The sequence below is a fragment of the Motacilla alba genome, chromosome 14 (assembly GCF_015832195.1).
Source record: "Motacilla alba alba isolate MOTALB_02 chromosome 14, Motacilla_alba_V1.0_pri, whole genome shotgun sequence".
NCBI classification, from domain to species: Eukaryota; Metazoa; Chordata; class Aves; order Passeriformes; family Motacillidae; genus Motacilla; species Motacilla alba.
The window spans coordinates 6,340,013-6,354,553 of NC_052029.1; the positions used below are offsets into that span (position 1 = coordinate 6,340,013).

General features: G+C 42.1%; 1 protein-coding gene across 4 annotated transcripts in view; it reads left to right on the plus strand.

The window, feature by feature from the left end:
* Positions 1–663: 663 nt before the first annotated feature.
* Positions 664–14,541, plus strand: part of RMI2 (RecQ mediated genome instability 2) — a 74,672-nt gene continuing 60,794 nt past the window's right edge. Inside the window, exons 1-3 of one of the 4 annotated variants that reach the window (XR_005258615.1) lie at positions 664–1,071; positions 2,748–2,896; positions 3,970–4,125. The gene's annotated coding sequence lies outside the window, so the exon portion shown is untranslated. Of the gene's footprint in view, positions 1,072–2,747; positions 2,897–3,969; positions 4,126–9,121; positions 9,278–14,541 lie in introns of those variants that run through there. The other 3 variants (XR_005258612.1, XR_005258613.1, XR_005258614.1) reach the window with 3 other exon arrangements.

The window sequence follows — 14,541 nt, forward strand, 5'->3', positions numbered from 1 at the left end:
ATTGGTTTAGACCATAGCCATTTGTTATATAAAGAGGCAAAGGATTTTTTTTTTTTGTCCTTCAAATGATTTTCTGTGGGAACAAGAAAAAAGCAGAGTTCTTCAAAGCATCAAGACAGTAATACCCACTACAGACTCCTTGGCCTGCCAAAATAAATTAGTTAAGAAACCTCAAACCATTTTTTTCAATGGAAAAAAATATCTGATCATCCTTTTTAGTCCATTGGTAAAACAAGCCATGCCTGCAAACTCGTCCTATGGGTGACTATTTCACTATCTGTGGTCCAGAGCTGGAATTTTAATGTCAAGTTAGTAATGCAAAAGCTAAAATTGCTTGCTCTCAGGACTGAATCATTCAAATATATTTTTCCATGCAGAAGATGGTCTAAGAAGTCATTTGCTTCTGCCTTTATCTTGTAAGTTTCTATGTCTTTGTTTATATTGATGCAATTCATTTTGGATTGCATGTGTTGCAACCAGTTTTGATTAAATGAGATGGATATGCAAGTACAAAAACAGAACATATACTAGATAAGGGGGGGGAAGGTAGAAGTAGCTAATATGAAATTGCTGGTAGGAGTATTTTTGCCATATTTGGTCCACCAGTGAGAACAAATTAAACAACAGAAACAAATTTAGGTGAAGTAGGTGAAACTGTGTCCAGAACTAAAATACCATAATTTCTGTGTTTTGAAGGAGGATCAGAGCAGGGAGAAGTCTGGTTTATGTATTCCTGGTCTTTGGACACAGTGCTTATGTGTCAGGAATTTGCTGGTTCCTGGGAACGTTTGTGGAAATGTTTGAGGATTCCTCAGCTTGGAAGCTGTCCTTGTCAGACTGCAGGCGACCTACGGGTAAAGAGACCATTTCTGAGAAACGGAAACTGAGCTCCTCCCTTCCTCGGGCACGACAGAATGAAAAGTGAAACTACCACTGTCTCTTCAGGGATTTCAACACAGATGGTAGAGAAAAGCAGTTTGAGGTGTTACCTGAGTTGGAACTCAGATCTGGCTCAACTTTGACAGCTGGTTATTTAATTCTTCCACCTCTGGCTCCCTGCTAATGCACCAGGTGAGGAACCCTGAACACAGGAATCAACAGGTGGTAAAAAACTTATCTGCAGATTGGGCTCTTGCATGCCCACCACTGAAATAAGTGAGGCTTTTCAAAGTTAGCTCAGTTCAAAGTTGGTTTTTCTTAAACCACCTATGAAAAGGTATTAAAACATATATTCCTTATTAAAGAGGTATTTGAATTCCCTACCAACTAGACAGAGGCCTTTTAACCTGGATGAGTTAGAGTGATCCAAACTTTGTCTGATGCAATCAAGTAGTCTAATTTCCCCTGCCTTGCAGCCTTTGCATAAGTTGCTTTCACTTTTATGTTACTCTATATCCTGATGTGGTGATACCAAAATGTCCATTTAACAGATGTTACGGAAGTAGGCCCAAGTATCATAAACAGAGTTGAGTTAATAATAGTTCAGCTAAAAGAAAGACAGCCCTACAAGGTGTCTGTTAAACGAGGTCTGTAATGTTGCAAATACCTTTGAGAGATTAATCACTCAGGTGGTGGCAGCTTCTGTTTCCCTTCCCGTCAAAATGGAATAAACTACTGAATATAGTTCTAAGAAGACAGCACTACCAAAAAAGAGTGAGATAACAAGTAAAATGAATGATAAATAACTGGAAAGGTGTGAGGGCACAATCAATAACAGCAAAGTCAGGATTGTGTCTACAAAGCTGTCCCTGGAGTTATTAATTTCCAGAGTGTTCTGTACACCTGTGCCATTGCTTTTCCTGTAGTTCCCCTGTGGATCTCACACACAGTTCCTCAAACTTCTGACAAGTTTGGGTGACAGGACAGGCAGTGGGGCTTGCTTTGTTTTCCCCTCACCCTGTCTTCACAGGGTTAACTCCCTGAATTTGGCACAGTAGAAGCAAAGACTTAATGGAAGAAAGTTTAAGGAATGAGTGATTTTAATTGGGAACTAGATTGATTGATTGCAAGGAAAGTTATTATTTGGGGTTGTTTTTCTGGAAATTTTCCTACAAATGCCTACCATCAGATGACTGAATGAGCATTCACTCAGCTGATAAATGAGTGTCTTCACTTCAAATTAAAGACATGTCTTCAATGCAGCCTCCAGAAGCTGAGAGAAGAGCATTTTTAGCTATTGAGAGGTTTTACATAACAAATATCTGAGGAATCTAGCAAACACATATATTAATACTCATTCAGTATCCCCCTTTCTACCAGCACCAAGTTTTTTTGGAAAGTGAAACAGCAAAGCAAAGGAAGCCAACTAAAGTCTGAAGCCAGAAGAATAACTGTTGAAACTTCTTGGAAAACAGCCCTTTGGTATCTCTCACATCCCTGAGTTGTCCTCTTCAGCTTTTCTCACTGATCACCATGTTACTTTAGCTGCTTGGTCTTTTGTGCTCTCACTTCCACACTCTGTTTAGCTAATGCATTGACATGGTTTCACAAAAAGGATTTAATCCTAAAACCAAAAAATACTTGGAGCACATGGGCACTGTCACATGGATCCAGACCTGCTTGTCTTGTGCCCCTTCCCCAGCCCGAGGCTGTTCTGCCTGCTTGGCTGGGACACTGCTGGTCCAGCAGCTGCCCTGGCCTGTGATGGCTTGGGGCCTTAGGCCTGCTCCAAGAAACAGGAGCAGGTGGGAGAGGGTAGCCTGGAATGGAGAAAAATGGAACTTTCATTTCTCTTTGGTTTTTTGCAGGTTTGTGGGTGTGAATTGACAGTGGTCTGGAGGAAAGGGAGAGGACAGAGTGAGGGAACTGTGGACTTCAGGGCAAACAAGGGAGGAAGCGGAACAGCAGGATTTAAAAAGACAATGTCTTATTGAAATATGCCAGCCGGGATGTGCAGGTTAGTGTTGGAAGCATCCTTCTGTATGATCAGTGTGCCCAGAAAAGAGAGGAACGGGTATTTATGCATGCCCAACACACACTCTTTGACTCAACTCTCTGTTTTCTAGTCACTGAAGACAGGTCACAGCCATCTTGGTAGAGTAACATGCATGACATGTGAAGCCTTGATCGCTGAAGGGAAAGGCTTAATAGCAGTGGGAATAGTTAAACATATTAAATTCCCTTCTAGGAGTAGAGTTCATTCAGCTTCTTATCCAGGAAAAGTTCATTTATGCTGTTTGCTCAGGCAGGCACCCCCTGAGTGCACAGTTTGAGCTGACCTGTGTAACCAATTACATGCCATTCTCTGACAGCATTTGTTCTTTATCAGCCCATTAAGTGTGGGCTTTCAGCCAGTGAAAACATTGGAGATTTGGCAAAGCATTTATAATTAGTACATGTTGTGGCAGAATAATGGAATCTGAGGTCTCAGAAATGATCAAGTGTGTCTGTTTCCAGCCAATAATCCCATGGAGACAACAAAATGGAAAGTGAAGAATACCAGATTGAAGGAGGTAGTATGCAGTGTTTGGATTTACTGCAGACTACCCAAACTCTTTCCAGAGTTTGATAGTGCCTGAAGACCTTGCAGAGAAGGATGTTCTCTCCCCCTCCCTTGCCTGTGTTTAACAGGCATTGCCAGGCCATCTTGCCTGTCCCATTTGTTCCTTCCCAGTGCAGAAGGCTTTTGTGTTTTGACAGGAGGTGCATTTAGGGAACACACTTTCATAGTCTTGAAATGGTTTGAGGACACAGTCACATTGCTTGGAAGAGAGGCTGACAGAGGCTTGAAGTACACTTTCTTTAGGTGTGGCTGAGCAGATTTCTACTCAGCCTCACCATTTATAAAGTGGGAATCTCCTTAATTTATTTTGGCTGATGAGCTAGGATGTTTGTAGGCAGCCATCAGCCACTTTCCGCTCTCAGGCAGGATCATCAAGACATGGTTGCTTTCTGTCAACCATGTTTTTGTTTTCCTCTCTCCTGACATGCATTTGACAAGCGTAATTTGGCATCTTCCATGTCTTGCAGCTTGTTTCCTAAGAACTGGCTTCCAAGCTTTTGACATTTTCTGGCTAGATGTCCTCTTGCCATAGCAGGAATTCTTCTCCCCTCACGTCAGTGTCCATTTGGTATTGAGAGCCAACCTGTACAACTCAGATGAAAAGCTTTTCTGCACTCAAACTGGTGAATCTAAAGATAAAACGTTCCAGTAGTTCAGTTTATTAATGCCAAGTGGGTTGGCAGTGCTTGAGGGGTTTTTTTAATACTTTTTCTAGAAGGTTGCAAAGGACTGAGGTGAGGACTTTGTGAACTTGTTTACTAGCAAATAGTGCTCATGTGACTGTGGTGAGGGAAGTAATCTTTCTGAACTCTAACTGGAAGAAATAAAGTTCCAAAATACTTAATTTCTTCTTTCTTTGCCAGACATTTTTGTTACAGAGCCACATGAGCTTTACTGCTGGCACAAGAGAGAGGTGGGGCGGGAGGGACGGACAGGCACAGGACCACAGCATCCAGTCTGAAATTCACTTAAACTTCTATGAAATCTTACTCAAAGTTCTCAGCATGTCCCAGGTCAAGTGCCAGGCATGTGCTTTCTCTGAGCTACAGTCTTTGCTGCTACTGCTCTCTGCTGCCTTCTTATCTCTGTAATAAAGCCAGTCATTCACTTTGGGACTCCTGTGAGTCCAGTGTCCAGTTTAAAGGAAACCCTTCAGAAATATGATTTAGCCCTTTTCAGGACTTGGTATGTGCAGCAGTACTGTGGGCTATAGGTTCCTTTTGGTTTTATCTGTTATACAAATATTTGTATAGAAAGGAACGGTAATCCTGTTCTGTTCTTTGTCTGAAGTGCTGAGCAGATCTGTGGGATTTGCACTGAGGGATCAAAACTGTATTTGCAAGCAGTCCTTAATGGCATGATCACAGTATCCTTTCCATTTAAAATGAGGGCTCAGAACATATGAAATAGATTTCTTCTAAATGCCTAGGAGGGGGACTGAGAAAAGCAAAACATCTTATTTTTGAGTCACTGTATCCAGCAGATACAGTGAGCCAGCAGAGTCTTCTGCTCTTTCTGGTTTGTTTCCTTCTTTGGAGCATGAGGGATGATCTGGGGAGGGAAGATACACTGGCTCAGTAGATGCAGGGTTTGTGGTCCAGGGGCTCAGTTCCAAGTGCAAAAATCATCTGTTCTCAAATGCTCATTTCTGCACTAACGTAAGAGGTGTGACTGGGCTGTGCAGCTACATTCAGGCTTTTCCCTCTGTAGTCTGAGCAGTGTCTCTGGGTGTGTTGGCCACAAAGTACAGGCCCAGGGCATTTGAAGTGTGCTGGGTTACAGAGCAGCCTATGCCATGCTGCCAGTACACAGACACTGGAGATGTCTGGCAGGTCATAACAAGTATTTTGCAAAACTAAATGCAGGAGTGGCAATATGGGCACATCAGTTATGCCTGTGCTGCTGATTAGAGGCCAGGCTTTTACCACTGTGCCATAAATAGCACTTAGTCTTCTTTTTGTTCCAATTGGGGTGAAGCTCTTCCCCCAATGAGTACTCAGCCCCATCCTAGGTGTTGTGATCTGTAGTGCTGTTGTATTTCCAGGACTCGTGGCAGACTGGCATTGGCACATGCAGTGGGAAGGCAATGTTGGACAAGAAGGGATTGCAGGATTTTTTTAGCAGAGTAGTTTCAGTACTGGCCCAAACCATATCCATGGAAATTTGCCAGACTGACTTTGCTGCAGCTGAACTGATCTCAGTGTTGGAGGCTTTTCTGTCCAACCCTCTTTTCTCCCTCAGCACCAAGAAAGGCTGCTTCTATGCAGAAGTTTTTCCCAAAACCGAGGGGAGAATTGTTTATCCAAGTGTTTTCTTCTTACCCACTGATTAATTTAAGACGTACCTTCGTGTCACCACTGAAGTGTCTTACAGCAGCTTTGGAATGGGAAGCCATGTGAGCTCTTTGCAGCTGTTCAGAGCTGCGACAGTGTTCCAGTAAATGCCCCAGGTTGTGTTAGACCCTGAGATAAGGTAGCTCAGAGGAGTCAGGTGACATTTTATGAGGCTGTTTCACTTTCAGGTTCTTGGATTTACTGCTTTTCTCCGATGCAGTGAATGCATCTGGGAAATTGAAACGTAACTTTTATTCTCCAGTTTTGAAACAAAAGTAGTAATCCTAAATTTTTCAGTTTAGTTTAAATAAATAAAAACTTGCTTTCATGAAAGATAAATATGGGACTCTTCTGAGTTCAGCGTGCACATTGTATTTTTTTTTCTTTTAAAGTTTAGAAATATCAACTGCTGTGGTATTTTCCGACTGGCTCAGAATTTAAACAAACTTTTGTAGCCTTTTATTTCCCAATAGGAAATTTCTGAATAAACCTTGCTTTGTCTGAGGCCCATCTCCTACTCTTCCTATTCCCTGCTCAAAGGTATAGCCTCCTTCAATCTCCTTGAGGGAATGGATGGAAATACTGATATCTTCATAGTTGTGGGAGAAGGCAGATGGAGAACACAGAGACAGAAGCAGAGACAACTTCATCAAGAGAAGGCAGATGATAACCTTTGACATAAACCATGACACACAAATTACTGATAGGATATGGGGCAAAGGCTTGCTTGAATAGGGACAACCTTGTGGAAAATGGTTGATGTAGGATGGATCACAGGAGATCAAGTGCTCCAGAGAAATAAATCCACTGGTGCCCAACTATAAACACTCTCCCCCTGCTAGACTGACAGCACTAGCAATAATTCAGAGCTCTGTTATAATCCCACCCTTAGAACCAGATCCAAAGCCAGCATGCTGTCTGGAGAGCATTTAAGTCTTTGGCAATGAACCCGAAAGTAATCTCTGGAGTTAAGACAATCTCCAGAGCCCAAAAATTGCTCAACAGAATCACACATTTGTGAGCAGAGTTTTGAATTTAGAAACCCAAAATCTGCCATAATCTTCTTTCATAAACCTATATTTCTTATCCAGCTTGCTGAAGGGGAAGGTATTTAAACATCTTATGAAAATGAAAACCTCATCCTGTGAGAGAAAAACATGGACATAAATTATGTAAGAATTCTGATTTTTCAAGTATAAGCCAGGAAAAAGCAATTATGGGAATTACATTCTGAGACAAAGTAAGATGATATTACTACCCATCTCCATGCTTTTTTTCCTTCTCAGTTTTAACATATTTTGGGTCAAGGTTAAATTAATGTCTGTATAACATGTAACTGAAGGACAGTAGGGAAGTAGCTGGAGAACTTAACCTTATACTGTAATGGACTATCAACAGCAAGCAGGAAAGGTAATTGGGAATTTTCTGTGTATTCAGGTATTTTTTTCCTCTCCATTAATTTTTTGTTACCCTGGTAAAGTGAGGAACTACAAAATGAGGCAGTCTTTTAAAACTCTACAATTCTTCTGACAGTGATGCATTGGTATTTATGTAGGAACTATTTTACCAGAAGTACATTTGATGGGGAGGAAGGGATACATGCTATATTATTCCCCCACAGAAAAGAAAAATCAATCCATTCTCATAAATAATATACAAAATTCTCAGGCAGATCTAAATTGAATACACTTAAGATGTCACCAGGGTTCTAAGCGTCATTGGCCAAAGAGCTGGCTAGGGAAGAGCTTTATTCAGTTCAGTTACTAGCAAAATCTGGGTGGACCTGATCACCCTCACTGTCCATCACAGCCTTGAAAGATGACAGCTCTTTTCCCTGGATAACTGAGCAATCAGTGCAATTTGCTGCAGTAAAACATCTGCAGAGGGCATGGGGGGTGCTCCTACCTCCACGAGATTAAGCAGCACAGCCAGGGGCATGGACTCTAGTTGTAGATTTTCAGCCTTCATCTGAAACAATGTCAGACTTGTGTAAATGCAGGAATGGCCTGGTTTAGTTCAAGAGTTGACATTGTTCTCATTTACTTAACCCTAAAAGAAGTGTAATGTGCCAAGAGCTTTAGTCTTGAAAGTAAAAATTATATCAGATCTTGTTTACTGGGGTTTGGAGCTTTTACCTTGCAAATCCGATGATAATTCCCCTCTTTATATCTGCCTTTCCACTTTTCCTCTGTATTTGCAGAACAGAAAAACTGAGCTACAGATTGTTATGAAAAGGCCATATGCAATGACTATATTTCATTGTTTTAGACTTGAGTACATTGAGATGGCAAAATGTTGACATTTTGCTTCTCCTGGATTTCAGTGCCCTTATCAGAAATTTCACTGATTGCTCCATAGCCTTGTTTCTGATGTTTACTTTTAGCTTGCCTTCTAATGTAAAAACCTAGGAGTTTAAATCCAGCAATATAGAGGAAATCAGTACATCATAGGTTTTCATCATTAGTTTAATGCTTCTACTGATTCTATGACTAATGGCCTGTGATGGCAAACTAGGAGCACGTGGGCTCCCTGTGGTCTGTGAGTTCAGGTGTTCCTGACACAACCTCCTTTTAGCACTGTCCTGTTTGATGGTTTGGTCTTTCATGATTGCTAAACTAGGATTTTTGCTATTGCTGCTGGTCCCTGAGTGGTTAATCTGTTGTTTGTGAGCAGAAGTTGTAACACAGCCAAAGTGATGGGTCATTAACTTTTCAGGGCTAATTAAGAAAGAGCCAGCTCTCTGCCTTTTGGGTGATGAGTGTAGGGGGAGAGCAGCTCAGCTATTAACAGCAGACCTTACACAATTGCATCTTCCTGTGACTTCGTCCTGCATTTCTAAGCTCCTCCTTAGCCATGTATAAATTCCTACACAGATATATTTTTAACTCCCTTCCTGTCAGTATGTAGTGGCCCAGCCTCCACGTTCTTTCATCTCACCTGCTCGCAGGGCAGGGAGCAGCATATCCTGTGGCTGGTCAAGAGCTAAGTAGCTGCTGGCTCTTGCCTCCTAGGTAGGAGATGGGTCATCCCAGACAAATCTATGTGGAGCTGTTTGTACTTTTTCCTCTGAGATTAGATGAGCAGAGAAAATGAAAGTAATTTCTCCTCTCTTCTCAACTGTGCATATTCAGAGGGCTGGAAGGAGTGGGTAACTCTGGTGTTTCAATGTTTGTAGCAAACTGGATTAGAATGAACCAATCCATTGAAGCCTTCATGGCAGGAATAGGAGGCAGAAGAGGCACATTAACATGAACTATATTTTCTCGAAAAATCAAGACAAAAACCAGTGTGCTTTGAGAGAATTCTGCTACATGCATCAGCAGCTGCCAAGTTGAAAGCAAGGGAGCTGTTCCACTGAAAGTTCCTGTCCCATGGAACCACAATTCTGCCTCCACTGTATTCCTACTCCAGCTGCCTTTCTATCCTAGGCATTCTTTCTAAGGTAAGCTAACACTTCCCTCCTCCGTCCCCTCCCAAAAAAAACCAAAAGTAAACAAATCCCCCATCATTTTCTAGAAGCAAGTACGCTGCAGGTGGTTTAATACTAAGTGTCCTTCTATTTAGAAATTAAAGCATTTTCCTTATCTCTGGGCTGACAGATCTTTGACTAATGGATTTTTTTTCCTATAATAGAAAGTTTCTAAGACTATTCAAAAAGACTTTGGCAACTATTTCTCTGTCAGGCAGTAATTGAATAAAGTCTCAAGATGCTTGATGCTGCCCCTCCCTTTTCTCCTGAGGTTTTGTATGCATTGCTTTTTGCCTATAAATAACACAGAGATATCTGAAAAGGGAAACCTCTTCTGAGAGGAGATATTGTCATCTGGCTGCTACCCAGTAAGGCCCTATTGGCTGTAAGTCAATGCTGAGCTTCCCTAAGAACAAGTCTAATGTTAGTTTAGACAAAAAACCAAACCAAAAAAAAAGAAAAAAAGCCACACACCAAAAAAAAAAAAAAAAAAAAAAAAACCCACTCAAAACCTCACTGTATTGTGTTTGCTGTTTAAAGGGAAAGGAACAGAGAATTGTTTATCTTCCTGTATAAGCAGGCATGGACAGACTTTAATGCTGCAGCCAAAAACACTTTTCAGTTCCTTTTATCCACTGTAAAGCTGAGGATGGTCCTTTCTGGCAGGTGCCTGAGAGCCAGAGCACAGAGAGCAGTGCCAGGTTTTTGTCTGTGCAAGGAGCTCCAAGTGCTGGGACTAAGAACTTCTCATCTGCAGAGCCTAAGCCTGCCTCTTTCATGGCTCAGTGCCTCAGCTGCACCACCACACTTGGAATGAGGAGCCCAGTAGGCCAGTGAGTTCTGTGATGTTTACCTCTGGGATATGTCTGTCATGCCATGGTAACCGTGCTCAAAAATAATACAGCAGAAAACTCTGGTCACAAAAACTTAATGTGAATGGCCTCCTTACACCTTAAAATGTTAAAAGATGAAGTACCAGAGTTAATTACATCTTTGTTTGATGGGTTTTTTTCCTCTTCTCTGTCTAAATATAATTCAGTGGTATTGGCACTTAAGGAGCCATAGTTTATATGTAAGTTATTCAATTTGACACCTCTGACCTCTCCTTATTACATGGAAGCTTATCTTAGATTTTCAGTTACATGTCACCATAGATACCCAAAGCTGGTTCTTCTGTTGTTACTTCAAAAAATGTGCAAGGAGCAAATAGCTCAAACCTGTTCTCCAGTTTAGACATGATTCCAGCCTGAAAAAATCCTTGTAGTTTGGATATAGCCAAAATTTCCTTGTAAACTTAGATAATTGCTCTTGTGCTAGTAGAAACAAAAGGAAACAAACTTGAAATGAAATGCTAAACACTAAGTTGATAGTTAGGCTTTAATCAGATTTGAGCATAGTCACACAGCAATCCTTGTTAGTACTAGAACCCCTTGTTCTCTGCCCCATATTAAACTCCAGAAATCTGAAGCACAAATAACATGAAGCATGCACATGAAAATCAGGTCAGTGTATGCATATGATGATTTGTGGCTCAGACTTTCAAAACCTTCATGAGCTCTGTAAAGCTAATTTCCAGATGCCCCCTCCTATAGCTATCCAGAGCTGTGTGAGCTGCCACCTCCTTTCTCCCAGCTATATCAACTTTGACCAGCTGTGGACTGTACCAAAGCCACTCATACTTTGCCTGTATCTTGAACGCAGCAGGAAAATTTACTCCGTGTTCTCTTACAATGTATTTTCCCATTTCTGGTTTGCATCGGGAGCAGAGAAGAAGGTACAGCAGTCAGGTGACCTGGAAGAAGGAAATAATAGACTGTGATGAGAAGTGTGTGGAGAAAGGTAGGCTCATCCTCTAACCAGAAAGTAAACCTATTTTAGGAGATGGTCTGGCTGTGACTTGGTGAGACTTCAGCATAAAAATACAGAGGTTTTCATTATTTCAAAATTGAATCATTGCCTCTGCTTCCTCTTTTCTGGTTATTATCAACAAAATTTCCTAGGAAATGTTTCACAAACACAGACTATCTGGTTTCTGTTTCTGCTCATTGTTTTCTTTCAATGAAATAAGCAGTTAATTAGTTGCTCAACTGAAGCATTTGGAACCATGAAAGTAATATCTGATTCATCAGAAGGTGAAATTTGCTTTTCTTAATTGCTGTTGTGCAATAAAATGTGACTGTTAAAGTCTTCGTAAGCAAATCCCATTCCAGGATAAGCAAATAGGGGAAGGCCAGGGAATTATTGGAGGTTTAGGCTGTCTTTTCCTGGAATGATAAGGAAATAGTTTTCTTGTTAAAGCTGGTACAGCTCAGGGGTTTGCAATGGTTCATGACATGGTAAGGACAGTGCTGAGACAGAACCACGGAACGGCTCGGGTTGGCGGGAGCGCAGCGGCTCATCTCGCACTCCCTGCTCAGGCAGGGTCATTCCAGAGCACACAGCGCAGGATTGTGTCCAGACGGTTCTGGAATATCTGCAGCGAGGGAGACTCCACAGCCTCTCTGGACAGTCTGTCCCAGGGCTCGGTCACTCACAGGGAAGAAGTTCTTCCTCGTGTTCAGGTGGAACTTCCTGGGCATCAGTTCCTGCCCGTTGCTGCTGTGCCATGGCTGGGCTCCGGGAGCAGAGCCCGGTCCCTGCTCTGAGCCCTCCCTGCTCACACTGGCACACACTGCTGAGGTCTCCTCTCAGCCATCTCCTCTGGAGGCTGAACAGCCCCAGATCCTTCAGCCTTTCCTCACAAGAGAGATGCTCCAGTCCCCTCATTCTCTTTGTCACCCTCTGCTCCCCGAGCTCCGTGTCCCTTTTGTCCTGAGGTGCCCAGAACTGGACCCAGCACTCCAGATGTGCCCCAGCAGGGCTGAGCAGAGGGGCAGGGTCACATCCCTGACCTGCTGGCAATGCTCTTCCTAATGCACTCCCAGATCCCGAGGCTGAGTTCAGTGTAAGCATTGTGACTAAGGGAGGAGAAGAGTTCCTGTTCTTCACAAAATAAATGAAAGTGCTGAGTATGTTACAGTTCCCTTCAGGATCCTCCTGGCTCTAATAACCTGTGTTTGTTGTGGGGTGATCTTGCTCCCACAGCCCTTTAGCAGCCTCACAAATGCTCATAAGCTGTAATTGCACTTCCAGAGAAAAGAAATAATTAATTTTAAGGCATGAACGAATTTTCTTCTGATTTTTTTTCTCCTTGCTTATTTTGGATATTGAAAGTAAGCCAGCAGAAATCACAGAGAATAATGCAAAGGATATTTCTCAAATTGTTTTTAGGGGAGAAGCTGTGCCAGAAAGACTGCTGGAGAGTAGAGCGTGTCACATCAGCCTACATGAATAGGAGATCTGCATACATGCACATTTCTCTTTTCAACAAAGCATTTTAGCAAAAACAATGATCAGGAGAACCACAAAAAGTTACTGAGAAATTATTTGACTGTCATAAAGGGTAGTTTTACTCTCCTTAACCTTCTTTACTCAGTAGATTATTTGAAAAAAAAAAATAACCTACTTCTAACCTACTTCTAACATTCTCTTGAGTAGAAACTGGTGGATATAAACTACTAAGCAAAGTCAGTGGGCAGCTCGTTGCAGGCTGTATCTTGTAAACTTGATATTCCATATTGTGCTGAATTGTTTATCAGGAAGGAACCTTGAACTTGGCAGCAGTGGTCAAGCCGCTTCTGTTAAAGTTCACAGAAAATTTCCCACCTAGCTTTAATTTCAGTTATGCTGAACACTGTTAAGTGTCTGAAGGAAGTCCTGTGAATTCAACAGGAGTTACTTCCCCTAAGTGGGAGCTCCGGTATCTTGATAAAGAAATCGGTGCTAACTGTGCAATTCACACTAAGCCAAGATAGCTGGGAAGTTATTTGTGCTGCCCATGGGGCTTCCCCACCCGGCTGAGAGCCCGTGCTTGTGTTCAGCACCCTGCTCAGTAAATTAGTGCTGTTTCTCTACCACCCACAGCTTGGTGATCCTCAGACTGTTATGTCTTATGCTACAACTGATTTATTAACTTGCCCCAAAACCATTCAGTCCGCAGCCATCCTCCAGCAGTTAGTCCTGTTTTGTCATTGACTAAAAAACAGGAGAGTGTCCAGACAATTCCGAAGAGCCATTGTGCCATTGTTAATCGAGTGCTGATCGTGCAGCACTTCAGTCAGAAATTGTTCTAAGGAGACAAGTGGATGCTGCATCCTTAGCCAGCTGCTGCCTCACACCTTCCTGCTGCCACACAGCCACTGGAAGGGATCCCTGCATTCCCCATGACCTACTTTTGTTGCAGAGGTGTTTCCCTAGTAAAGAAATTAGCAGATGGATAAAATTCTCCTGGAAACTAGTAAAGCTTGCTATCCACATTTTCATGGATATCTATAAGATTCTCTATGTACATATTTTTGGGTTCTCAACATTGACAGTGCCCATAAGTATTTTAACTGAAGTTCATTCTAAAGGTAATTGCATTATTTGGCTCTTTTAGCTTTTGTTGAGAGTACAGCAGTTTTCTGAGAAGCTTGATAGAATCTTTGGCACCACCATACATAAAATCAGGATATACAACACTCTGTGGTGTGATATGGGTGTATGTTAACACTCACGTGCATCTGCTCTGCTGGAATTGTGTCTGTAGGCATTACCATCCTGTTTAAATATTCCCCAGATCAGGCTGCTTACAGGTGCTTTCTTTTGGAATTAGCAGGGTTATGTCATATTTACTCTGGTGAGTTGCAGAGCAGGATACACTCCCAGAACAGAATGGAGAAACAGACTGGGTGTGGTGCGGATCTTGGGATCCAAAGCTAAAATTCCATGCCAAGCCAAATCAGGGAGACGAAAATGCGTGGGCAGGTAAAAAAAAAAAGGGGGGGGGGGGGGGATTGTCATAAGACAGACAAACTGTTGCTTAAAATGACAGTGTGGAGCCACCCCCAGAATGCAGGGTGCCCAGAAATATCACACTGAAAGTGGCAGATGATTCAGAGTTACCAAAATAAGTCCAAAACTTTATTGACTAATAACTGTATCCTACAAAAATATTTGGAATTTGTCACTGCTGGAAGCAGTTGTTGCATGGCAGTTGTCTGGGAAATCAAAGCAGTCCTATGATAAATTGGTTCCTCATAATATCTCTGTCTGTCTTTGATAAGAGAGAACTATCTAGAGCAAGTCTGGAGGTGTGTAACACCTTCAGTACTTTCCATTATATCCACCTTTACTGGCTTTCTCAGAGGAACTTTTTC